The sequence below is a fragment of the Camelus bactrianus genome, chromosome 5 (assembly GCF_048773025.1).
Source record: "Camelus bactrianus isolate YW-2024 breed Bactrian camel chromosome 5, ASM4877302v1, whole genome shotgun sequence".
Taxonomy (NCBI): domain Eukaryota; kingdom Metazoa; phylum Chordata; class Mammalia; order Artiodactyla; family Camelidae; genus Camelus; species Camelus bactrianus.
This window is the reverse complement of record NC_133543.1, coordinates 59,404,372-59,429,575: the sequence shown is the minus strand read 5'-3', so window position 1 is coordinate 59,429,575 and position 25,204 is coordinate 59,404,372. Positions and strand designations below refer to the sequence as shown.

The 25,204-nt window shown below is 38.4% G+C and overlaps 1 protein-coding gene and 1 long non-coding RNA gene across 5 annotated transcripts in view; one reads left to right on the top strand and one right to left on the bottom strand.

Annotated features, from left to right (window-relative positions):
* Positions 1 to 747, bottom strand: part of LOC123618343 (uncharacterized) — a 73,163-nt gene extending 72,416 nt beyond the window's left edge. For both annotated transcript variants that reach the window (XR_006726767.2, XR_012507066.1), the window contains exon 1: positions 453 to 747. This is a non-coding gene — a long non-coding RNA (uncharacterized LOC123618343). The remainder of the gene's footprint in view (positions 1 to 452) is intronic.
* ZNF385B (zinc finger protein 385B) overlaps positions 1 to 25,204 on the top strand; it is a 367,544-nt gene that overhangs the window by 88,805 nt on the left and 253,535 nt on the right. The gene's annotated exons all lie outside the window — the stretch shown is intronic.

Below are 25,204 nucleotides of genomic sequence, written 5' to 3'. Positions count from 1 at the left end.
TCGTCATTAAACGCTGTATTTCTGAAGTAACGTAAGGGGAGACTGCCCACAGTGTTGTGCTAAGTAAACCAGCAGGAACTAGAGTGGACTGCGCCTTAGTGCTGCTCTGTGTGCACCTGCACATTATCTACTGTTCAGTCTCAACACGATGAGGAGCAAGCCTGACTTTTTTCCCAGTCACTTTCCTCGGTTTTGTTCAATCAAATGTCTGTTTCCTACTGGGTAGCAGCTCCCTTCACACCTTGTCAGCCCATAATTTTTCACTTTTGTATTTTCAGAGGAACTCTTTTTAAAAAAATTTTTTAGAAGATTCCATTCTATTTATGAAAACCTCCATTTCATAGCCAAATTAAGTTATGGCTAGACAGACTCCAGCTCTCATGCCACCCCTCCTGCCTTCTGCCCAGGTGCTGGGGAACCATGGAGGGGTGGAGGGGTGGAGGTCTCCTTACCTTGCAGCCTTGACAAAGTTGCAGTGCTGTTCTCAGGAGGTAATTACTATTCTGGTTGTCTCCGTGGGTCACAGATGGCCCAGCAGGCCCCCATGGATGAAGAGCTCCCCTCAGTTGGTCCCTTAGACATTGGAAGTCCCTGAGATTGAGCTGCGTCTTCCAGCTTTTGCTGGCAGCACAAAGCTCTGTTCCTCAACCGTGTGTGCCTTTCTCCCACACTGTGTTAGTCTTGGCAAGATTGTGTTCTCTGTTCTTATCTGTGTGCCAGCTCTTGGGGCTTGTGGTCATGTGCAGAATCCATCTGATAATAACATTCCTTTTGAAAACCTAATGCTGCTGGGGCCCAGGCAGGTAGAGGTGGAGTCAGGGGTGGGGGGCTTCTCACCACATTTCTCTTACCTGCTCCTGCTCAGGTAGCACAGGGAGACTGGCAAGTCTGCTGATAAAGCAGGCATTTAATCAGGGAACAAAATGCCAGTCTCTCTTTTTTTGCCCATCACTTGACTTTAGGGACTTACTTAGCCCCACCTCCAAAAAAAGATATATTGGAGTCCTAATTTCCAGTACTTCAGATTGTGACCTTATTTGGAGATAGAGTCTTCATGGAGGATTTTAAATTAAACTGAAGTCATTAGGGTTGACTCTAATCTAATATGACTGGCGTCCTTATAAAAAGGGGAAATCTGGGCATAGAGACATATGCACACAGGAGAAAGATGTGAAAACACAGGGAAAAGATAATCATCTTCAAGCTGAGGAGAGAGGCCTGGAACTGATCCTTCCCTCAGAGCCATCAAAAAGAACCTACCCTGCAATACCTTGATTTTGGACTTCTAACCTCCAGAACTATGAGATGATAAATTTCTCTTGTGAGCTCACCTAGTGTGTCTTACTTCTTTACAACAGTCCCAACAGACTAATACAGGTAGGAAAATGGTAGCACATCTCCTCCTCAAAGGAGAAAAGATGTGGTAGTAGAGATGGCCTTCCAAGAACTATCCATTTCAGAGGGAACTTCCCCTCCCCTCTGTCAGTCTGAGTGTGGTTTTGGGATTGGCTGGGTAGGAGTGGGGTCCACAGGGTGGTGGTTGGGACTTCAGCCACTTCTCTAAATAAGAGGTGCCTGACCCCTAACCACTGGCACTTCTTCCCCTGAATTTAGAATTTAGTGTGTGCTTCCTGGAAGAACAGGAAGGTTCTTAGAGTGCACCTGAAACCACTTCAGAACACTCTGGGCTACAGAAGGGAGAATCAGAGTGGAAGCAAAGAGAGCTTCAGTAATTTCATTTGCATGTGAAGGATCCCTGCTCCTTTCCCCGCCCAGCCCCAAGGAGTGGGTGGGAATAGCAGGAACCACCGATGAGTCTTGGTTTTGGACAGAGTAGTTGCCGGCTTCCATCCCTCAAAGGGTCCACAAAAACAGTAAGATCCTGGTATTTCTGGCCCCTCACAAGAGTGGGCAGATGGACCCGAAGCAGCCTCCTGATTTCCCGTGGGCTTAGTGAACATACAGGCTGCTGGGTGAGCCTGGGAACCACAAAGGAGCTTCTGAGAGGAGCAGGGAAACAGCTTTTCACGCAGCCTGGATTGGAGTAGTGACAGGAGAATGTTTCCCACGTGCCCACGTGAGCGAAGTGCAGGCCTACCTAAAGGTCCCTCATAGTTGTTCACAAGGGGACACCCCCACAGGACCAGCATGAATTAATAACCAAATAACAGACAGAAATCTTTCAACATATGCCTACGTATAGAAATGACAGGCAGCAAACCTTCCTTCTGAGCCTTGGAACTATGTAATCCTGTAAGCACCCTCTGTGCCCCACTCCAAATCTAGATGCAACTCCAGAAAAAGAGGTACTCCACGCTGCCCGAGAGTAAGTTTCCACTACCATGTGTGGTGAGTTTTGTAGAAGACAAAGGAATTTACTAGTCAGTTTACCTTTAAGATTGGCTGAAGGAAGTTTTTCAGATAGAAAGGAAATGATGAAAGAGTGAATCTTAGAGCTTTAGGAAGGAAGAACAATGGAAAAAGCAGAAATGTAGGCACATGCAATAAACTATATTAGTAAAGATTCTTCAGAGAAGCAATTAATAGGATGTACATGTATATGTGTGTGGACATATATAATAGTATTTATTAGAAGACTCGGCTTATATGACCATGGAAGCTGAAGTCTCAAGACCTGTAGTCAGAAAGCTAGAGATGCAGAAGAGCTGAGGGTGTAAGTCCAGTCCAAAGACTGGCAGGCTTGAGACCCAGGAAAAACTGATGTTTCAGTTGAAAGGCAGGAAAAAACTGAAAGCCCCAGTTGAAAGCAGGCAGGCAGGAGGAATTCCCTCTTATTCAGGGAAGGGTCAGTCTTTTGTTCTACTCTGGCCTGCAACTGACTGGCTGAGGCCCATTCACATTAGGGAGAGGAATCTGCTTTACTCAGTCTATAGAGTTAAATGTGAAATTCATCCAGAAACAAACTAGCAGAAACACCCAGAATAACGTTTGACCTAATATCTGGGCATCCCATGGGCCAGTCACGTTGGCACATAAAATTAATCCCCACACTATCCTCTTCCTCATAACTTTGATAAATCAAATTTGCTGATTGAAACAAAATTATAACCATTTGATACTCGAGAAAATAATATTTTAAAGTGGGTAAGTTAAAGGGACCTAAATGGAAGTAAGGTTTCTGTACATTGTTTGAAGTAGCTAAATGGTGATACCAGTAGATTGTCATAAGTATGTGTATTATAATACTCATAGCAACCACTCTGAAAACTATACAAAGTGATACAATCAAAAATAATATAAATAAATCAAGATGGAGTCCTGAAAAATCTTCAGATAACCCACAGGAGGACAAGAAAAGAGAACTAGAGAATTGACAACCAGAGGAAACAAGTAATAAAATGGCAGACTTAGCACTAACATATTAATAATTACTTTCAATATAAATGGCCCAAATATATCAGTCAAAAGACAGAAATGTTCAAAACAGATTAAAAAATAATTACCCAACTATATGCTGCCTATAGAAACTCAATTTACAGTCAATAACATAGGTAGGCTGAAAGTAAAAGTATGGAAAAGAATATGCAATGCAAATAGTAATTTTAAAAAAGACAGGAATACTTGTATTAATATATGATAAGGTCGACTTCAGAACAAAGACAATTTTTAGGGGCAAATAGAGACATTACATTATGATAAAAGGTTCAGTCCACCAGGAAGACTTAATAATCCTAAATGTTTATGCACCAGATAAGACCCTCAAAACTACATGAAGCACAAACTTATAGAGCTGAAAGAAGAAATTGAGTCTCAGTCCTCAATTGGGACTTCCAACACTTCCCTCTCAGCAACTGATGGAATTACTAGACAGAAAGTCAGCAAGGATATAGAAGATTTGAACAATCAACCAACAAGATCTAAATAATTGATGTAGAACTCTACTGAACAACATATAGGACACATATTTTCTTTTTTCAAATGTCCATGAAACATTCACTAAGAGACATCATATTCCATGACCTTAACACATTTAAAAGAATTATAATCATACACAGTTTGTTCCCTGACTATAATTAAGTTAAACTAAAACCTATAATAGAAAATATAAGGAAAATTAAACCACATATCTCAAATAATTCATGAGTCAAAGAATAAGGCCAAAAGGAAATAAAAAATGTATATAACTGGATGAAAAAAAATTTTAAATACCAAAAATTTGTGGGATGTAAATAAAACAGTACCGACAGGAAATTTATAGCACTAAATACTTATATTAGAAATGAGAAAAAGTCTCCAATAAGTAAGTCCCTACCTTAAGAGAATCTAGAAAAGAAGACAAAAAATAAACCCGAAGCAAGCAGAAGGAAGAAATGAGAAAGATCAAGAGCAGAAATTTCTGAAGCTAAAAATAAAAAAATAGAGAAAAATCAGTAAAACAAAAAGCTGCTTCTTTGAAAAAAGATCATTGAAATTTATAAGCCTCTAGTAAGACTGACCAAGATGAAAAATAAAGAAGACACAAATGGAATAGATGATATTACTAAAGAATTTGTGGCAATTAAAATATAATAAGCAAATTCTACAAAAATAACTTATGTTCAGAAATTTGATAACTTAGAAGAATGAACCAGTTCTTCAGAAGCCATAAACTACCAGATGCAACCAAGATAAAATAGACAATCTGAACTGGTCTGTAACGATCAGATAAGTTGAATTCATAATTACAAAGAACCCAAAAAAGAAATTTCTGGATCCACATGGTTTCACTGGAGAATTGTACCAAGCATTTAAAGAAGACCAAGTTTATACAATTTTTTTTCCAGAAAATAGAGGAGGAGGAAACACTTCCCAACTTATTTTATGAGGTCAGTATTACCCTGATGCCAAAATCATACAAAGAAAAAATTTGAAAAGAAAACTACAGACTAGTATCTTTCACAAACTTGGACTCAAAAATTCTCAACAAAATATAAACAAGCTGAACCCACCAATGTCTTATACCATGTCTAAGTGGGATTTATTCCAGATTTGAAAGACTGGTTTAACATTTGAAAATCAAATAACAAATATAAAACATTATATTGACAGCTAAGAAGAAAAATCATATGATTATCATTTGTTATATCATTTGTTGCAGTAAAAGCATTTAAGAAAACTTAGCACTAGTTTTTGATAAAAGCTCCCAGCAAGTTAGGAATAGAAGGGAATTACCTCAATTTAATAAAGAATATCTACAACAAGTCTGTAGCTAACATCATGCTTAATGGTGAAATAATGACTAAAAGACCAAGGTAGGAACATCCACTCTCACTTCTCTTATTCAGCATAGTGCTGGAAATTCTAGCCACCATAATAAGGCAAGAGTAAATAAATAAAAGGCATACATATTGGAAAGGAAGGAATAAAACTCTGTCTTTGCAGATGGCATGATCTATGTATAAATCCCAAAGAATCTATGAAAGTTTACAGAATAGAGACTCAACACACAAAAAAAATTGTATATCTGTATATATCATTAAAAATGAACATATGAAAACTGAAATTTAAAAGCACAGTGTCATTTATAATCACTCCTCCCAAAATGAAATAACTTAGACATATGCTTTAAAAAACATGTATAGAATCTGTATGCTAAAAATAACAAAATGCTAAGAAAAGGAAACAAAGAAGACCTAAATAAATGGACAGATAAACCATATTCATGGATTGGAAAACTCACTATAGTTAAGATGTCAGTTCTCCCTAAACTGATCTATAGGTTTCATACAGTTCCTATCACAACCCCAGCAAGATTTTTTGTAGACATAGACAAGCTTATTCTAAATGTATATGGAAAAGCATGGTCCCTACAATAGCTAAAACAATCTTGACAAAGAAATAAAGCAAGAAAAATCTCTACCCAATTCAAGGCTTACTATATAGCTAAAGTAACCAAGACATTGTTTTTTTTAGTGGAGGTATAGTCACATAGATCAGTGGGGAAAACTGCAGAACCGAGAAATACAGATCCGCACAGATATACTCAACTGATTTTTGACAAAGGTGCAAAAACAATTCAGTGGAGGAGAGATAGCCTCTTCAACAAATGGTGCTGGAGCAATTGCACGTTTATAAGCAAAACAAGCAAGCAGTCAGTGTTTCACCGTTAAGCATGCTGTTAGCTAGGCCCCATCCTTTCTGTGTGTCTGTGTAATACTACTCCATAATAAAAAGGAATGAACTATTGATCCATGCAGCAATTTGGATGAATCTCTAGGGAATTATGCTAAGTGAAAAAAAATCACAAGGTTACATACATACTGTATGAGTCAATTTGTATAATATTTTCGAAATGACAAAATTTTAGAAATGGAGGACAAATTAGTAGTTCCTGGGGATGAGGCTCAAGGCAGGTGTCAGGAGGAAAGTGGGTGTGATTATAAAAAGTCAATATGACGAGTCCTGTGGTGGTGAATTCACGAACTTAACACAGGTGACAAACACAGGCACACACACACAAATGAATGCAAGTAACACTGGGGAAGTCTGAATGAGATTGGTAGACTGTATCCATGTCAGCATCCTGGTTGTGATATTATTCTGTAGTTTTACAAAATTTTACTATCAGAGGAAACTGGACAAAATGTTTAGGGGAACTCCTTATATTATTTTGTATCTTTAATTATCTCAAAAATTTCAGTTAAAAAAGTCATAATAAAGGTACCACCTAAAATACCCGTATTCTAGTAGCATTATCAGAGATGATAAAGGACACAAACTTTGCTTTTTACAAATTATCATGTCTACTTTAAAGATTGATAAAACACAGTCTCTTAAGAAAAGTGTCAAAAGAGGACAGATATATAAATAAATGAATGACAATGTGATATGCTAAGAACAATGATAGATCTCCATATAAGGTAAATGTGGCACAGACAATGGAATGATCACCTCTCCAAAGATCAGGAATGCTTCCTAGAGGAGGTGACATTTGAGGTGAATGTTGAAAAATGAATTTCAAGTTACTCAAGGAAAAACAACATTCCAGGTTGAGGGGCCAGCAATGTAAATGCATGTTGGGATAAACTATAAAGAGTTTATTATTATTATTATTGGAATGAATTATGATTCGGGGGAAGGATTGACATCCCTCTGGCAAAACAGAAAGGGGCTAGAACAGGAAGAAGAGTCATCCTTGCCCTTTGGGGTCAGAGGCATAGAAACAAACCCATCTGGCTAAACACATACGTAAAAACAAAATCAGGGACAGCTGCTGGAATTCAGAGCTCTCCTAAGTTCTCTTTCTATCCTCCTCTGGTTTATGTCAGCCGGAAACCTCCCCAACAAGTCCAGACATCCTGGCTTAGGTACTTTCCTCAGGCCACCACACGATTGCACAAAGATGACTTTCTGTGACCCCCCAAACAGCTTCCCAAGTCCAGATAAAATGGACCACGTTTATTCTCTATGTAGGGTGGCTTATGACCCTCATCCTGCCCTCTGCTGTCAAAGCCTGAGACCTTTTCTTTACCCTGGGTCCCCACTGCTGTCGTATTTCTCCACCATCCCTGTTCTAGTTGCCAGTTCTCATTCTCTTGAGGTGGATCTGAACTTAAGAAATTTAAAGGAGTTGATGTATCAATGACCGCTCATTTAACACAGTGGTTCCCAAAACTTAGCAGACATCTGAGTCACCAGGAGGGTGTGTTCAGTGCGGAGTGCTGGGCTCTGTCCTCAGCGGACCTGATTCAGGAGGCCTACGCTGGAGCTTGAGAACTTGCGCTTCTAACAAGTTCCCAGATGATGGGGAAACTCCTGGTCCAAAATCATGTTCTGAGAACCCTAACCCAACAAGGAAGATTTATACCCAGAAAAGGAGCCCCTTACTTGAAATAAATGTGTAACTGGGGAATGGTCAGGGAAGAGAAAGGTGGCTTTCTCATACTTCTGGTCTTCTTCTGGGGCATCCAGTGACCCACAGAAAAGGAGGGATGATGTCATGTAAATAGAGCGACATAGCTCCCAACCCCTCAACCAGCTGGCTACCGCTCACCAGGAGCTTTCTGAGCAACTCTTCACCTCCTATGGTGTCAGAAAAACAGTGAAGGCCGACTGGAGGGCTGCAGTTAGGTGGGTGAGTGCGGCCTGACCTTGCGCCAGGTATTGTGTGAAGCAGCTTCTCTCACTGGAATCCTTGCAGCAGATTTATGAGGAAGGTACTATTATAATGGATAATGCAAATGAGAAATAAAGAGGTTAGGTAACAGCTGGCAATGGTGAGGCTGGGGTTTGGAACAAGGCAGCCTAGTTCAGGGACCTGATTCCTCACCACGTGTTGCTGCCTCCCATCTGTGGACACAGTGATATGTGGATGGTGGTACTGATACTCTGATAGTCTCCCCCTTCCAAGTGGAAGCAGGTAAACTGGCAGAGAGAGTAATAAATTTTAACTGTGCATTGTTATTCTTTTGTGTCCTTGAGGAAGGTTTGTGTCTGTCAGGGAGAGTCAGATTGCCCCCCAGGATTATGGGGCGTGGTGTTGATTTTATTCTGGGGCTTTAAGGATCCATGTTTCCTCAGAACAGGAAGGGATTCTCTGTTAGAGGGTGACCTGTGACCCTGCCTTTGGCACTAGTTTAGCACAAATAATATTTAAAATCATGAGGTCAGGCCAAGAGCATGGAGGTTCTGCTGAATCATGGTCAGAGAGGCACATCTGTACTTGCACTGAGGTGCACTGGAGATAGAGGTTATCAGGAAAAGATTGACATAATGTCTTTAGGCCTCACGGTCAGTATGGCCCAACAAGATCAGCATGACCATCCTCATATCAGAGATGAGGAAAGATTTGGAGGCCTTTCCTAACGCCACACAAAAAGATTCAAAATCTAAGATCTGTCTGTCTATATTACCTTTCATAACTTTTTACAACACATTCTTCACAAAGTAAAAAGCAAAAGAATTCAGGACTATTCCCTTATTATCAGTGTTTGCATACTAACTAAAATGCCCACTTTCTCTCCCACGTTTAATTAATTCCGCAAGAATTATTAATCTCATTTAAGGTTAAGCTTTTTAAGATGAAACCAGACTTAATCAAGCAAAGAGAATGGAGAAATGTGATTCAAAGGGAGTAAAGATGATGTTAAATCTTAAATTGAGAAAAAGCTTGACATATCTAAAAAGCTGAGATATGGCTGAAAATGAGTGAATGAATTAGAAAGAAAGAAGGGAATTTGAGAAGGTTGGCAGAAACCTTTAGATTTTTTTTTTTTTTTTTAACATTTTAAAGTGTTCATCATGATTCTGTGGGTCAGAGACTGGGGCTGGCGTGGGCTGGGTGGTTCTCGTCCGGGACCCCCTGGAGGTCACTTTCGCAGCTGCAGGCAGCTGGCACGCCAGCCGGGTTGGCTGGTCTCAGATGGCCTCACGCACACATCTATCAGTTGATGCTGGCTGCAGGCTGTTTCACTCTTGAGAAGGTTAGACAAGGCTCTGTTACAGGTAGGTCACAGAGCAGAACCTCCCAGCAGCGAGAGAGGAACCTGTAACCTCTGTGTTCAGTGGTCAGAGCCAGTCACAAGACCATGACAAGCTCATGTGGGGGAAGGCAGATCTGCCTCTTGGTGTGAGAAGTGGCATCTTTCACTTGGCCTGAGGAATTCTAAACTGAATTTGTGTGGCTCTTTGTGTGGACACTTGGGGGACAGAGGGGAGAAAGTGAGGATGGATTTGGGGAATGGAGGGCAAAAGCTGTAAGTGGGTTATCAGCTGGAGCATTTTGTACCGTGTTCTTTTCTTTGATGCCATATTCTCTGCTTCTTTTTGATGCCTCTAGGATCTTTGGCTGGCTGGGTTGTTTGTTTGTTTGTTTTTTTCCCCCTTCCTTTCTAATCTCTTAACTTTCATTCCTTTTCTACATTAAAGAAACAGCTTCTAGGGTCAGGGCACTGTGAGAGGTATTATGAGTATTAAAATATGTGTGTGGGGTTTTTTTTTAATACATAAGCTGAATTTCTTACACTGCATCTCATTGATATTTAAAAGGTAAAATTTATCCTCAAAAGCATTTTCTCAGACATATTTGAGCTTTAAAAATTAAACTTGAAACTGCAATACTGCAGAATTACCACAAGGTGGTGCCACAAGCATATAGAAAATAAGATGTTTGCCTTATTCCTAATCTCACCACATTTTGCTGGAGTTTATTAATGAGCATGGAAAGCAATGTTCACAAAGAGGTGAGAATGTGTGTGGGCAGGAACATGCTCATCTGAAAAAGTTTTTTGAACATCTTCTGTGTATTAGATCGAATCTGTGAGAGAGAAGGGGAGGGAGGGCGGGGAAGGAGGGAGGGAGGGAGAGAAAGGAGAAGAAGGAATAGGGGAGATTTTTCTCCAGTTTTCAGGAATGAAAAATACTACTTAAACATCTTAATGTTCCCTCTTGTGTGGAAAACATTATAGTCCATATTAAGAGATACTAAATACAAACATACATGGTTAATGCTGCAAACTTAGGTTTGTGTGTTAGATGCAGAGGTAGGACTAGAATTCATCAATAGGATAATGTCTTTCACTTCTGCAGTAGAAACATATGGCTTTAAACACTTGCTTTTCCTTCATTTTTGATGAGTCAGATGCCTTTTATAACTTAACCAACAAATCTTTTGCAAAATATAAGTACCATGGTGAAAGTATAGCAAATCATCGACGTATCCACGAGCATCAGTGAGCTTCTACCAGTAAGTGCACTAGGTAGAGAAAGCGTTTCAGTGCAGAGGCAGGTGCGTTAAATTACTTACAATGTACTTATTTCCCTTGACCTCTAATTACAAGTCCATACAAATCTTTTCATGGAATAGTTATTATATAGATAGAGCCTACACAATGACTTACAGTTTTCCGTGAAGGGATAGACTCAGAAGCGGAAAAGGTCTTGGTCAAAATATATCAGATGGGATCATTGAAAACAGGGCATTTAATTTCCTTAGTATAAATCCCAGATCCTTATAGATCCTTGTGAGGGAGCACAGGAATTGCCTCTTGGAATGATTCAGACCCAAACGATGATACAGTAGAAGGAATATTTATCTACTTTTCTGACTCCTTGTGTTATCCAGTGTGGATCACTCTATGTTTCTAAGTATTTTGTGAAATCCTAATTTTACTCTTCCAAACAAGAATAGAGTTAGTGCCCCATATCTGTGCTCCCCAGGTAAATGCAATTGCAATTTATATTGTAGGGCATATAGAGGTTGAGATTCCTTATGAATGAGAGTAAGCAACTTGGAAATAGGATGAAGGCTCAAATTATAACTCTAGCCCCCCAAGTGCTTTGAGATAAATCCCAGATATTATCAATGATGTCACAATTCTAGACATAAGGTCACCTGAAAACTTCCTTATAGGAGCGCTCCATATTCTGTACATGTGGTTTAAAAATGTTACAGAAGGGTGTCGATTATATAAGCACAGAGCTCTAAGGAATTGATATATAAAGGAGTTTGAATGGAACTTTTTCAAAAATAGAAATAAAAGGAGTGGTTGGCCCTATTTTAGTGAAGGACAGATAGTCTTTTGCTTTAAGAATGCTTTGGACTATGAACTTTCACATCTGTCATATTTATTAACAGACAGGTGTTTTATATCAAGTCTGTAATGGTATTTTTAAAAATTTAAGATTTAAACAATTTTTATTTTAAAATTTAAAGACAATCATGTTAAATTTGGGTTGCTGAGTGATTTGAATCATCAAAGGCACACTTAAAATATTGATGTCTTGGAATAGAAGTGTTACCCATTTTCAGCATATCCAGGGTGAAAGGTTTTCAGTAGCTGGCTCAATAGAAACTTAAAATTTTTGAGTTCAGATTCTCACTGTGGGTTGAATTTGTTGTCACCCTGACTGACCACCTTTCCTCACCCAGATATTCTGCTTTCATACCCAACAGCATCACAGCCAAGGAGGCTGTTGGTCATTATTCCAAGTTAGGCATCCTTGGAGAATGGTACAGCTAACCACAGGGCTGGTGTTCAGCCTCAGCACTGAACGGCTTTTCTGGAGCTGGTTCTTCGGCCACCTGGGAGACTGCTTTTCTTCTGATTGCGTGCATGAGGAGTCTGGAGGAACTGGGTCGGCTGGTGATTGTGTCTTTTGGTGGGCTGAGTGTGATGGTATTTGCATCACATTGGCCTGCTTCGTTTCAAGAGCCTACTTCTGGTGAGCCCGCCTTGCCAATCAGAGAGCAGGGCCTACAGATTGTGGAAGTTTATCTTTTCTTATGTGGACATGATGTAAAATGTGTAAGGGGAAGTTGAATTCATTCCTGGGGAGTTCCTCACTCTAGATAATCAGTTACTTTTAGAAGTTGCAAGAATTTCATCAAACCACCAGAGCACTATTTTGGTTGCTAAAAAAAGAATTCAGCAAATTATGTTGTACTGTCAAAAATGAATAAATGCAGTTTCCTTCTTCACATGGAACGTGACTTTGTGATCATAATTCTAGAAACTAAGATTTGAGCCACAAATCCCATTACACTCTGTACAGTGAATAGGAAGGCCACTGTTCTCACACATGTCCCTAGGACTCCTCCCCACTGCAAGTCTGGGTCCCAAAAGCCACTCAAGAAATGCTCTTCTTTGGGAGGGCACCTGTCATTTAAAAAAAATTTTTTTTAATAAAAACTGTATATATTAAAGGCATACACTGTGATGTTTGGATATACATTTACATAGTGAAATGATTAGTACAGTCAAGCTAATTAATATACTCATCTCATGTAAACACTTCTTTTGTGTGTGGTGAGAACACCTGAAATCTTTCTTAGCAAATTTCCAGTACATCTGACCCTTGAACAACATAGGTTTGAATTGTGCGGGTCCACTTACACGTGGATTATTTTCAATAGTAAATGCTACAGGACTACATGACTTTGAGTGGGTTGGTTGAATCCACAGATACTAAGGAACCACGGGTATGAGGAACCTGGGATAGGGAGGAACTGCAGGGAAGGAGGCCAGCTGTATATTCAGATTTTTGACTGTGCGGAGGGTCCGTGCTCCTCACCCTGGCGTTGTTCGAGGGTCAGTGGTATCCAGTACAGTGGTGTTAACTCGAGTCATTATGCTGAATGTTAGAGCTCTTATCCATCCTGTGTAACTGCAACTTTTCATTCTTTGAGAAGATCTCTTAGACGATGGTCCCTATTCTGTAGGTCCAAAGTCTGAAGTCCAGTGCCAGTGCTTTGCTGTGTTAATGTTCTTCAGTGTACTTACTATAAAAAAGTGTTTATTTGGGAAATATAGGAAAACCTCAAGTAAATACAACAAAATATTCATGTGTCTTAATAATATACATTGAAAGGGGTTTTCATGTTTGAGCAGTTTGAATATCAACGGTGAAGAGTATTACTATGTTTCTTCTGTGAGTGATTTTTTTGTGAGCTCCTAACACCAAATAGTATATTGCATATAGAAGTAAAATGTAGACCTTTACTTCAAAAGGTAAAGCTTTACGTTTTTCTTGTTTCTGACAGTCTTACATGTGATGTTTGGCATCATAGACGTTTTGCTTTGCGGTACTATGAGAAGAGGGTAAGATAACCCAATGTTTTATGCTTCGTTCTGAAAACACATCTTCCTCTTAAAATTCCCTTTTGAAAGTTATAAAGTAGGTTGCTAAGAGAAATATTTATGTCAAATGTCTTTCCCATTAATGGGTATAAAGTAGATAATCAATGAGTGGTTGATATTATCATCATTATGTTTTGTTATTTCTTGACACAACCACTCAGAATGGCTTCTTCTTGCCTTCTGTTCCCATGCCCTGGTTTTGTCATCTTGCATTATAGCCACATCTCTGCTCTGCTCTAAGTCCCAGTCTCAGGAGCACCATCTCTCATACTTTTCTTTTTTTTTTGGTCTATCCTGTTAAAGCAGGGTTAATCTCCAAATCTGTTGCCCAAGCAGCAGGACACTTGGCAAGCTACCATTTTCTAATCCATAACCTTGTAACAGTTTAGGTAAACATTTCTGCAGAGCAAATCAGGATCCAATAAATGCAATTTCTGAGTTGAAGATCTTCTATAAATGACTGCAGATCCACAATCTCTTACCTGCAATTCCTGACATCCAAGAAGCTCTGTAAATTGGAAGGTTTTATAATTTATATTGATGGCAAAACCTGACCTGAACTGATGTGAGGTTAATGATAGTCCTTATTCATCCCACCTAGTATGAACATGCACACACTTTGCTGCAGAATTGTTAGTATGTCTGATTATAGACTGTTGCCCTAGACGCCACTGGAGGCGTTATATAATTCACAGTATATGCAGAGTATTATCTTCCTGAAATCTGAAAGCATTTGAGTTCTGAAATGCATTTGGCACTAGGGGTTTTAGATAAGGGATTGAAGACCTGTAATCAAATATTATGGTTTCGTTTTAAACTTTTATCTTATTACTAGGGAGCTGCATATTTAGGCACACAATCACTCATGGACTGTTTTCTAAGACGAAGTACAGAGAGAGAGAGAGGACACGGAGCAATTTCTGAATCAGTGATGTCCAGTGCCATTTCTCATAGTACGTTCAGATGTTATCCTAGGGGCTTCATGAAGCACACAATGAATGTAATTCAGGCAATAAAAGTAACCAGAAAGGCTTAGTGCACTCTTCTGTGATGTGGGGATCTGTATCTGCACACACATGCACACACACATGCTTATGTGCATCTCCACCAATGTGCATCTATAATTGTCTCCAAGGAAGAGCGTCTAACTAGCATTCTATAAGGAGTCAGTTCCATGCATCGGGACATAATGAAAGTATCCACGAGTGCCATGTTTCATGTTGCTCCAAGAGGCTGTGCTAAATGTATGTTGTGGCATGCATGTTTTCACACAGATGTTTTAGGTTGTAGATACTACTCAATCTGTCTACACCCAAGAACTACTAGCATTACCAGACCCAAACACAGTCATTTATAGAAGATCTTCAACTCAGAAATCGCATTTATTGGATCCTGATTTGCTCTGCCGGTAAGAGTCTCAGTGAGAACCTAACACCCATTTTTAAACATCTGAATAGAACTTTAAATGTGTGCTTTGTCAGTGCTGCCTACTAGCAATTCCTTCCAGTTATTTTTGTGATTTTTGATAAATGTTTTATGTCCCATTTGCTTTACATTGTGCATGTACATGGCAAAGCTCTTTATTTTGTGATCTCAAATCATTGCTGCTACCTTCTGGGGTTGAGCTACCTTGTGCCTTTTTAAGACTATGTCAACTGGCTCTTGTATCGTATATTCTAGTAATGAAAGAGGAAGATGGTAACAGGTAAAGGTATAAGTTTGGGGGTGGCTGGGGTAGGGATATGTGGATTTAATGAGCTATAGATTTTTTTAAAAATAATAAGCAGCGAAAGACTATGGGTTTAAAAATATTCTCTAATTTGTATGTCAATTTTCTTGTTACACAGAATACATTAAAATTTTTATTGTTTAAGAATCATCTTAGAGTAAAATTAGTAGTATTTTGCCCTGATGCTAGCATGGGCCTGCACATTTTTACTATTGTTATTATTTTAATTTAGAGGCAGGCACTCAGGGGTTAATGGATATTTAACTTGCTCTTTAACGGACATCTGTGTCAAAGATATGGAATTTCTTCTTCTTCTATTTTTTTTTTTTTTTTTTTTGGTTACAATTGTAATAGTCTCTAGTGATTTCATTTGTCTATAGAAAAGTCCCAGGGACCTATAGCTATTTTGGTGTTTGCAGCTTTATGTTAAGTCCTTATAATATAGGCTACTGATTTCTTCTCTGTATTCTGCTCATTGTTGGAAAGCCAGAGCTATTTTTAACATTTACACAATTTCAATAGACGATTCTTCATTCCACAAGGTTTGGTGCTAAATCTGTGGAGCCTTTCATAATCATATCCTTTTTGTGGCTTGCTTGAATTTGATCACAGTGGCTGATTTCATGCATTGATAATGAAGGCTTAGGTTGCCTGTTTCTCGGCATAAATTCACCTCAGACTTGTAGGTTGACAGTGCCTCTGGTTTCAGCAGGCGTGGAGATATAGAATTGAAATTGCTCTGCTTTCTTTACAAATGACTCAGAGTGTGCTTGTCCTTCCCTAAAATGTTGCCAGCGTGTAAAGGATTTTCAATGAGCAGTGCAATAAGCCGGCATCTGGGAAGGTTTGGAGCTGCACTGGTATAGCGTGGTACTGTCACACAGATAATCAGGGCTGGAGCCCCGTGCATTACACCGGTCACATCCTAGAAGTTTTGTTTATCCAACTTGGTTGCTCTTGAAGCTGGTGAAAACCCCGCCAGGATGTGGAGTGGACTTCCTAGCAGAGGTGAGCATTTTTATTCTAAAACTTGGGCACCAGGATCTGGGGTGTCAGTAACAGATTCTTTTGAACGCTGCGTGGAATCCGGAGCAGCTATCAATTGTGTTCATCATGTCTCACTGGCAGATCTGAGGGGGCAACACTGAAGAGTAAAATATATGATTTTTTAATTTGGTGGGGGGGGTGAGTAACTCCTTAAATGGGTGTGATAGCTTCCTTTTCATTCTGTGCTAGCTGTTTGCTGAGGACGTCTTACCAGTAGGTGACTTCCTTTGCATTTTAAACATTCAGAACAAGTCAGTGATATTATGCGATTTGCTGTCATTACTGGAAGTAGGCAATTAGCGGTATTATTATGTGCTTCAGGTATATGGGGGAGAAAAGGCTGTGAACTAAATGTACTTTGTAAAATCTTTGACGTGAAAAATATATAGCAGGAAACAAGTGATGTTTACGAGATAACTAAGAAAGTAAGTGAAATAGATTACATACTGGAGTTGACACCTTGTTAAGCTTGACATTATTAATAATTAAAAGTTGTGACCTGTCGTGCACTGGACAACCTACAGTAATTGGTTTCCAGAGACGGTATACTAAATGAGAGGAGGAGAAAATTAGCAGCATTTCTTCATAAAGCATGTTTTAATTAGATGTGACGTTTTAAATGTAGCAGATTTTATCGTTTAAATGTAGATAAAGTACCGAGACTCATCTGGGAAGTTAAATGACTCGCTCCTCATGCCCACACAGGTCTGATGTGGCATTATCAGCACAGAGTGTTTGAAAGCCAACCTGATAAGGGCAAGCTCGAAGTTAGCTTCCACGTAGATGGAGTTCTGTTGCTTAGGCTCTTCTAAATTCTAATTCCCACATAATGAGAAGCTGTTTCTAAAGAAGGAAGAACTGTGAGAGTTATGATGTATGCAAATAGCAGTATGCTTATTAAGTGCCTGCTTAGTATGTTAGGTCTGCAGAGAAATCTATTTTTATTTGATTGGAAGCTAGCATGGCACGTGGGGTATGTATATATATGTATGTTTGTGTATGTTTTCCTGCTAAATTTATTTGAGGCAGCTGTTTTATAGCTTTCGGCTCTGAAGTTATAGATAAGTGTGTGTTTATTTGACAGAAGATTCGAGAACCCCGTTTACTGCCAGTACATGTAAAGCTTGGCTAAGCAGACGCATCAGGAGCAAACCATTTGTGTTCACCAATCTGTCTCAGCAAGTCCCAGGGCCACTATCTTGCTAGAAGCCACTGTGTGCTTTTGAAAGCATGAAATTAGTTTTATACTGAGCACATGGTTTCTCATTTAGCAGCTCTTTTTATGGTAATGGTCAATTTATGGTTCACTGCCAGGATTTCGGTGTTCTGTCAAAGCTGATAGCTTTTGCTAAGGTGTCTCTATGAGATAAATTTTTAAAAAGCAGAGAGGGGGGACCTAATTAGACCCTCAAAAAGAGACTCCTACCTCCAGCCCAGTCTGCTTTCTGAATGCATTGTCATTTCTCCAAAGTTCCTTTCTGATCCAGAACCTACAGATTTAAAGTTGCTAACATTTCCCACTTTGGACCTTGCCTGACATGTGGCATCAAAATAGCAAAATAGCATGTTGTGAAATGTAAAGTATTTGTCCGTCTTTTTGCAATGCATTTGTAGAAAACCACTCTATGAGTGCTGACTGTATTGTATAATTCATCATTAGGCTTGTCTGCTTGTTTCTTAATACGTCCTAGAGTACAGTGGGCAAGAGTGCCAGACTTTTATATATTTTATACTTGATATCCATACTTTATTATACATATGTGCTATCAGGAGGGTTAGTTAAGGTATAAAATTAAATAGTATGAAGATACATTTAGAATATTTTAAGAAGTCTTATTTCATACAACTGCTTCATCTTGAAAAGTAAAAGCTCTCAAATGCTAAAATGACAGAAATATTACAAATGGTGTTTTTTTCCAGAGTGACGATTGATGAAATGTACATGCAAATGTTGTAAGAATGATTTCCTTAGCCTTTTCTTTCCAACAGAAAATAACCCCTGTTGAAAGTTTCGCTGGTCATAATGCATTTTGAAATAGAGGTGATCAAAATTAACTACTAAGACATTTAATAAAGTATTTATTCTTGTGCTTATTTTTTGCATGGTGGTAATGAATCTATACAGGTGGGTTAGGGTGTAAGTTGAAATGGTGGTATTATACTTTTTCTTTCATATGACCTTGACAGTGGATATGGAAATACTTGTAAAATCTTGAATTAGATGATTTTTTTCTTGTTAATCCTTGGATTATTGCCTAGGTTAAGTGATTTCACATGATTTAGGATTCAAGATAAAATGTTGTTTATTGAAATGCAGGGATATATTATGTGCCACTATAATTAGAAGATTTTCCTGTTCCTAGATGAAGCATAATTTTAAACAACTTTTTTTTTTCTTCTGTTCTTTCGGGAATGCCATGTCACAAGTCATCATCAGATTGTCAGGGAGAATTCGTTTTAGGTCTGACTTACAAATAAGTACCTCTTATTTCTCACTACCCCAAAGCTAATGAAACAAATTGGGTTTGTGAGTTGAGAATTAGAAGGTTAGAAGGGCACTGAGATTTTCCCATTAAAATTCCTGATGATGTAATGTGTTTAGTAAATGAAACCTTTTAAGAAGTTTTAGAATGTCAGAATTCTCTTTGAGTAGTGAAACTTGTCATATGACACAGATCATGGAAAATTCACTAGAGAAAGTGAAGGAAAATTTAGCATATCTGCTTGAAGTCTTAGCAGCAGTTTCTCTTTCACAAGAAGTAGAATGTAGAAAGTTAATCATGAGGATTTGAGTCTCCTGAATCTCAGTGATGTACCTGCATCTTTTCACTTTTATATAAAGAGAGAGCAATCTTGAGTTTCCTTCAGCAGATTTTAAAAATGATTAGAAGTACAGCAGATAGAGTAAACCTGCTTTAGTTGGGAAACATGATTGCAAAATCAAAGCATTCTCCAAGTTCATTGAGATTTCCTATTGTATACGTTCAGTAATTAGTTCAGAATATTTATATACTTTGTTGTTTATATGTTGCCATGGTGATGAAAATTTTTTAGTAAAAATATGTCCCATAAAATATTTGGGACATACTTGTGCTAAAAATTATTCATTGTTTAGCTGAAATACAAATTTGATTGAGTATCCTGTATTCAATATGGGGACCCTACCTACTTTCTGTATAAGAAGGTAAGTCTCTAGTACCTAGAAAACTGGGTCTACCAAAGCTAAAATGGAGACATCATTCTTCTGTAAAAGCAATCAATTTCTACTGTTAGCATTTATGCCAGGAAACTCCTATGATAAGAAAGTTTCCATTTGAGAAGCTAAAAATGGTATAAAAAGTAGGACTGATGGAGCAGAAATCATAAGGATATGAAAGCCTCCTTGTAATTACTGAGATAAAATAATAAAAGCAGCACATTAAATAATAGTTGTCAGTAACATTTTAAATAAACAATAATGGGAATTGTACAATTGATTTCTGATTGCTATAATCCCTTGCCAACTAGAACATTTTCAGGATTTTTCTCCCTCAGCAGTTTTGAGATGCTTATAAATTAATTTTGTTTTGTTGTAGTTAAGATGTGTAATGAGAGGTCGCTCCCTCGATGCCCCTCCTCCCCCCTCCATCTGGACTTTATTCAAATGTCCCTTGTCCTTTTGATTTTAGGATTCATATTTTTTGACTGCCATTTCCTAGGTTACTCGGGGAGGCAGTCACTTGCACTTAACTTAGAAGGATCCTTGGATTATTTAACGCACTACAGCCGAGTAAAATAGAATAGAGATAATATTTATTGTGTAGATACTATAATGCCTCATACAGTATCAAAAAAATTTATAGGCAGGTTTTTATAGAATTATTGTATCAGCTTTATAATATATTAATGTAATACCTGTTGCACAGATGCTAAGCTATTTATAAAACACCCTGTTCCCAGCCTAGAGTTACTCTGTCTTGGCTCTGAGTGTCACTCTTACACAACTGGGCAACCTCCCACAGGAGAGCAAAGGGATAAACGCTCATCTTGCTTCATCTCACCTAAGGGTGTATTGCAAAATTCTCTTTGCTCACTCAGCCTTCTCTACTACCGTTCTACTCTCTTTTCACTTCTTAATGTCTCCCTTCCACTATCACGGTTTTTGAAAATTTCCCCAACAGGAGTGTCTAGACATTAGTGTATAATTTAATTCTCAAAGTGAGAGAAAAAATATGTAGCAATGAACCACATATATTTTAACAGAATTTTGTGTCAGGCTGTCTTGCAGTTGGTTAGTCGCTAATGTGGAGGCAATGTCTGGAATAATTTCTTCAAGCCAGCTTTTTGTACCCAATGCAAAACGCCACCTCAGTTCTCTCTCTGTCAGTCATGTGACATGTCAGACCAGGAAACCTATTTTGAGCCCAAATAGATCCGCTGAATGTGTGAGCAATTAACCAAAGTTTTGTAACTAGAACTCTACTAGCCCAAAAAGGAACTGTTTAGTAACCCATATCTTCTTTCAATGAAATGGTAACTGCCCCCACCCCACGATCTAGCTCATTTCTCAGTGTGTGTTGTCCTAGGACAAATTATAATTTACTTCCAGTTTCTTCATGTCTATTAATGGTATGCTTCTATTTCAATCTGATTATTTTGGATCTCAAAAGATATTATTTTTTGTCTCCCCTCATCAATCTGTTTTTTCCTTTTGCCTAGACATAAGTGCTACTGTATTATGCATTATTTGGCCTTTTCTGTTATCTGAACTATACTCTTTGGAAAAAGATTCTGATTCCTCCTTACCTTAAATATCACTCTATCCTAGTCTCTGTATCAGTGCCAGTGTCTTCCTACTACGTCAATCCTATTTGGCTGGATGGTCTGGTTTTTTGGTTTTTTTTTAATGGCAAAATACCAGTCTGAATCCATAATCTAAATTTCAATCACTAAATATCTTCAAAAAACCGTCTTTTCTTTGAAATTGTCCTCAAATTTTCAGGCACTGGTGGGTAAATTAAAGTTGCTAGTAGTTTGATGGACTCCATTTCCTTTAATTTCCTAAAAGATGAGATTTTTTCAATAGCTCTATTTTCTTGGCAAATGGCAATTGAATAACAAACAGATGCCTCCCACAGGGAATGGCTGTTCCATCAGAGTGAGGAGACTTCTGTCTTGTTTCCTCCAAGGAGTCTGCAACACCACTGGGGCATTTAGTTGAACATATTTTTGCTGACATTTCAGAGTTGTTGTGTGAATATCACTTTGGGCTCTATGGTAATTCTAGTTCTATTTTTTTTTTTCTCTGTTTCTCTCTTGGGTAATGTTGAATTTTTAGAAGATGATGGAGGGGATGACTTTCCACCCAGAAACCTGCTGGGTTGTTTTGTTTTGTTTTGTTTTTTCCAGCAGGTTAAGGTGATATTTCTTCACTCAAGGTATTTTTGGGGGGGACTGGAAAGGGGAGCCTGAATTTTGAAGAAATTTCAAAATATTCAGGAGTAAGAAAATTCAGAAATTAATCCACAGAGACTTCTTTTTCTGGTATTGGTCTACATTTGATGTATTTTTATTATTGCACAGTGGGTGATACTGCATTCATGATAAATTAGTTAACTCTTGCTTAACTGGAGCTTTTGAATTTTGTGTAATTTAGGTATGCAACCACTTTTCTGCAAATTAAGGGGAACAAGCAGTTGATGTCACTCTGTGGACACAGTAGTTAGAAATCCTATAATGAATTGTGAATCATGCTTTAATTGGGGTAAGGAGAAAATATGGATGCCTTGGAAATGATCTCTAACACTTATTTCTTATTTCAGCTATGACTGATTTAACCAGCTTCAAATCTCTATCAGCAAATTTTATCACTGTACTGATTTAATCGAGTGAATGCAGTAAATAGTGTATAATCTGCTTAATGATAACAACAGCGATAAGTAATACTTTTCAACTAATTATATGCCAGACCCTTCATATGTATAAACTCATTTAATCCATATGACAACCCTGTAAGTAAATATGGTTATACCTGTTTACAAGCAGGGAAACAGGGGCAGAGAGATTAGGTCACCTGCCCGCAGTTGTGCAGGCACCTCAGCTGGGACTTGAACCCAGGCAGCTGCGCTCCAGAATCTATGCTTCTCATCACAGCCTGCGACTAGCTCTCTGTAAGACAATTAATAAAACCTTTGTTATTTTTGTGAACAAAATAGAAAACTGTGGACTGAATGATAATATAATTTAGTGCCTTTGTAACTGGTTGAATGCCCGTGCGCAAGTCTACCTGGCCAATATTAACTTGAAGTGAGGCTCCAGGACACTGCAGTGCCTCAATGAGGACACTGATGACCTGGTCTTTAAATTTATAGATGATATAAAGCTGAGATAATAAATTCATGAGAAAATACAGTTAATATAAATCTTGATCCCTAGGCCACATCCCATACCAAATAAATCAGAATCTCTGAGTGCAACCTGGAAATCAATATTTTTAAAGCTCCCAAGGTGATTCTAATGTGCAGCCTGGTTAGAGTCATTGTTTTAGAAAGATGGACCAACTCCAACATGGTCAATTTCAGCTACAATAAATGGAGGAGAGAGTGAGAAAAGATGCAGGAGATGTAAACCCATGTATGAGTCAAAACCATGATATGATCACCCCCCACAATCTTAATGGTCTCTTAGGTGGGATTAGAAGAACTGGAGTATCTGTAACAATGAGATTTTGCTCCACTGGCCAGAGCATGCCTAGAGTCTGCAGGAAATGCAGAGAGCTTAGATGCTTTCCTTTGGGAGTGACCACTAAGTACTTTGTCAAGGTGGAGAGATCATTAGAGGATTTATTATAACATTTGAATTATATTTTTTTAAAGAAAGCTTTCAGGTAAAATTAAGATCAGTGAATGGGCTTTTCAAGAAGAAAGATTTTCACTTGCTATGGAGAACTTTCCTGTAGAGCTGTATGAATATGAAGAAGGGATTCCTTCCAGGGACATAGTGTACGTCCCTCAGTGATGGCATTGAAGCAAAAGGCAGAATGTGACTTAGGTGTGTGATAAATGAGGATAAGGATTGGGTGGATGGTTAACGTAGATGATCTTCCAACTTCAGGCTGTATGATTGAATAAGCATGTTAAATGAACAAGGTAGTCTCTCAGTGACCGTTTGTTTGTTATATTAGTTCTGCCTCCAGGAGAAGCAGCAGAGCACAGTGATCATGGGAGGAGTTTCTGTGAGTTTCAAAGCCCAGCTCTACCAAAACTTAGCCGCATGTCCATGGGCAAAGCACTCCACTTTCCAAGTCTCAGTTTCCTCATCTGTAAAACAAGAATAATAATAGACTCCACTGCATGGATTTGTTGTAAAGATTGAGTGAAAATAATGCATATAAAGTTCTTTGTGTGACAAGTTGGAGGAAAATAGGAGGAATACGATATAATCAGAAGTTATCACAGGAAAAGCTGAAAGGGCATCAATGATGACTACGTTTTGGCACGCGGCAAGTACTCAGTAACTTACTATTTGTCGTGTGCCAAAACATAAAGTTACAAAGTCAGTACTTTATAATTGTTATTTACAAATTACTCTTTCTGCTGTCATAGCTGTCTTCTAGTAAGAATCCAGGTCTGAGAGATAAAACCTAAAGCAGGTAAATGTAGGTGGGAGATGTGGGGCTGGAGCATAGACCTGAACAGAGTGGCACAGCATAGAAGGCTTTGCGTAGGTGGAGGCCACACAAAGAACTGGGCCTGGGTGGGAAAGGGAGTTTGTGAAAGGGGATCAGAGAACCTTATTGCTTATAACTCCTCATCCACTTGCATTTTGTTTGATCCTGACCATAACCCTGGGAAGTAGATGGAGAAAATGGTATTTGCTCTTTGTACTGATAATAAATCAGCATCAACAAAACGGTAAGTGACTTATCAAAGAGAGCAGAATTGGAAGTCAAACGTAGACCTCTCGAACCCTTCACTCCATGCCTCCGTACATCATACCAACTTCTTCTGCCTAGTCCTATGGGCAGCCTTGGGTGTTTCCATATGAGTGAGGACTTACGGGCTGACTACAACCAACATGATGAAGTTTGAACATTAAGGGAATGTGATCAGTAAGTTGAATTTAGTCCAGGGATAAAGTTTTAAAGCTTTCCTGTTGGTTGGAAGACAACTTTTAAAGGTTAGAATGATAATTAAAAGTTCAAGGAGTAGCCTTACCCATCAATGATGTTAACATTATTATCACATTTTATGGGATCTGAATACATAAAGGGCTCTCTGTGTAATATAATTAACTACCCTAACACACCTTATAATAAAGGGCAGTACATATGGTATAACAAATCCAACAGTTAATAAGAATCACCATATCTTAACGTTTAATGGTTCAACGAGTTGGGGGAGGAGGAAGGGAAGAATACTAAAGTTTGTTCTTTGGTTCTATTAATCAAAAGAAAAGCTAACATATCTGTAAAATGGATAGACAAAAGATATGCTGTGACTTATTGTTTAGACAGAGTTGTAAGAACCCAAGGCAAATGTCTAACAAGGTAGAGAGTTGTATAAACTATCCTGCATACTCCTATTTCAATAGGTTATAAGTACAGATGAGTCAGTTAAAATAATTTTTCACCTAATCAGAACCTTTCAGTATTAGTGTAATTGTCACAAGTATGCTTCTTGCTGATCAAGATATTATATTTATTTTTCTATCATATTTGAATATGTTTATAAAAATAAATTAGATAACTAAGGTATGTTTAAGGGCCAAGTTCTTTACCCAGACTTAAGCATTTCTACATCCAAACAGTATACATATTCTATTATTGTACTTATCATGGTGTATGCTAATTATTCTCTTAATATCTTTCTCT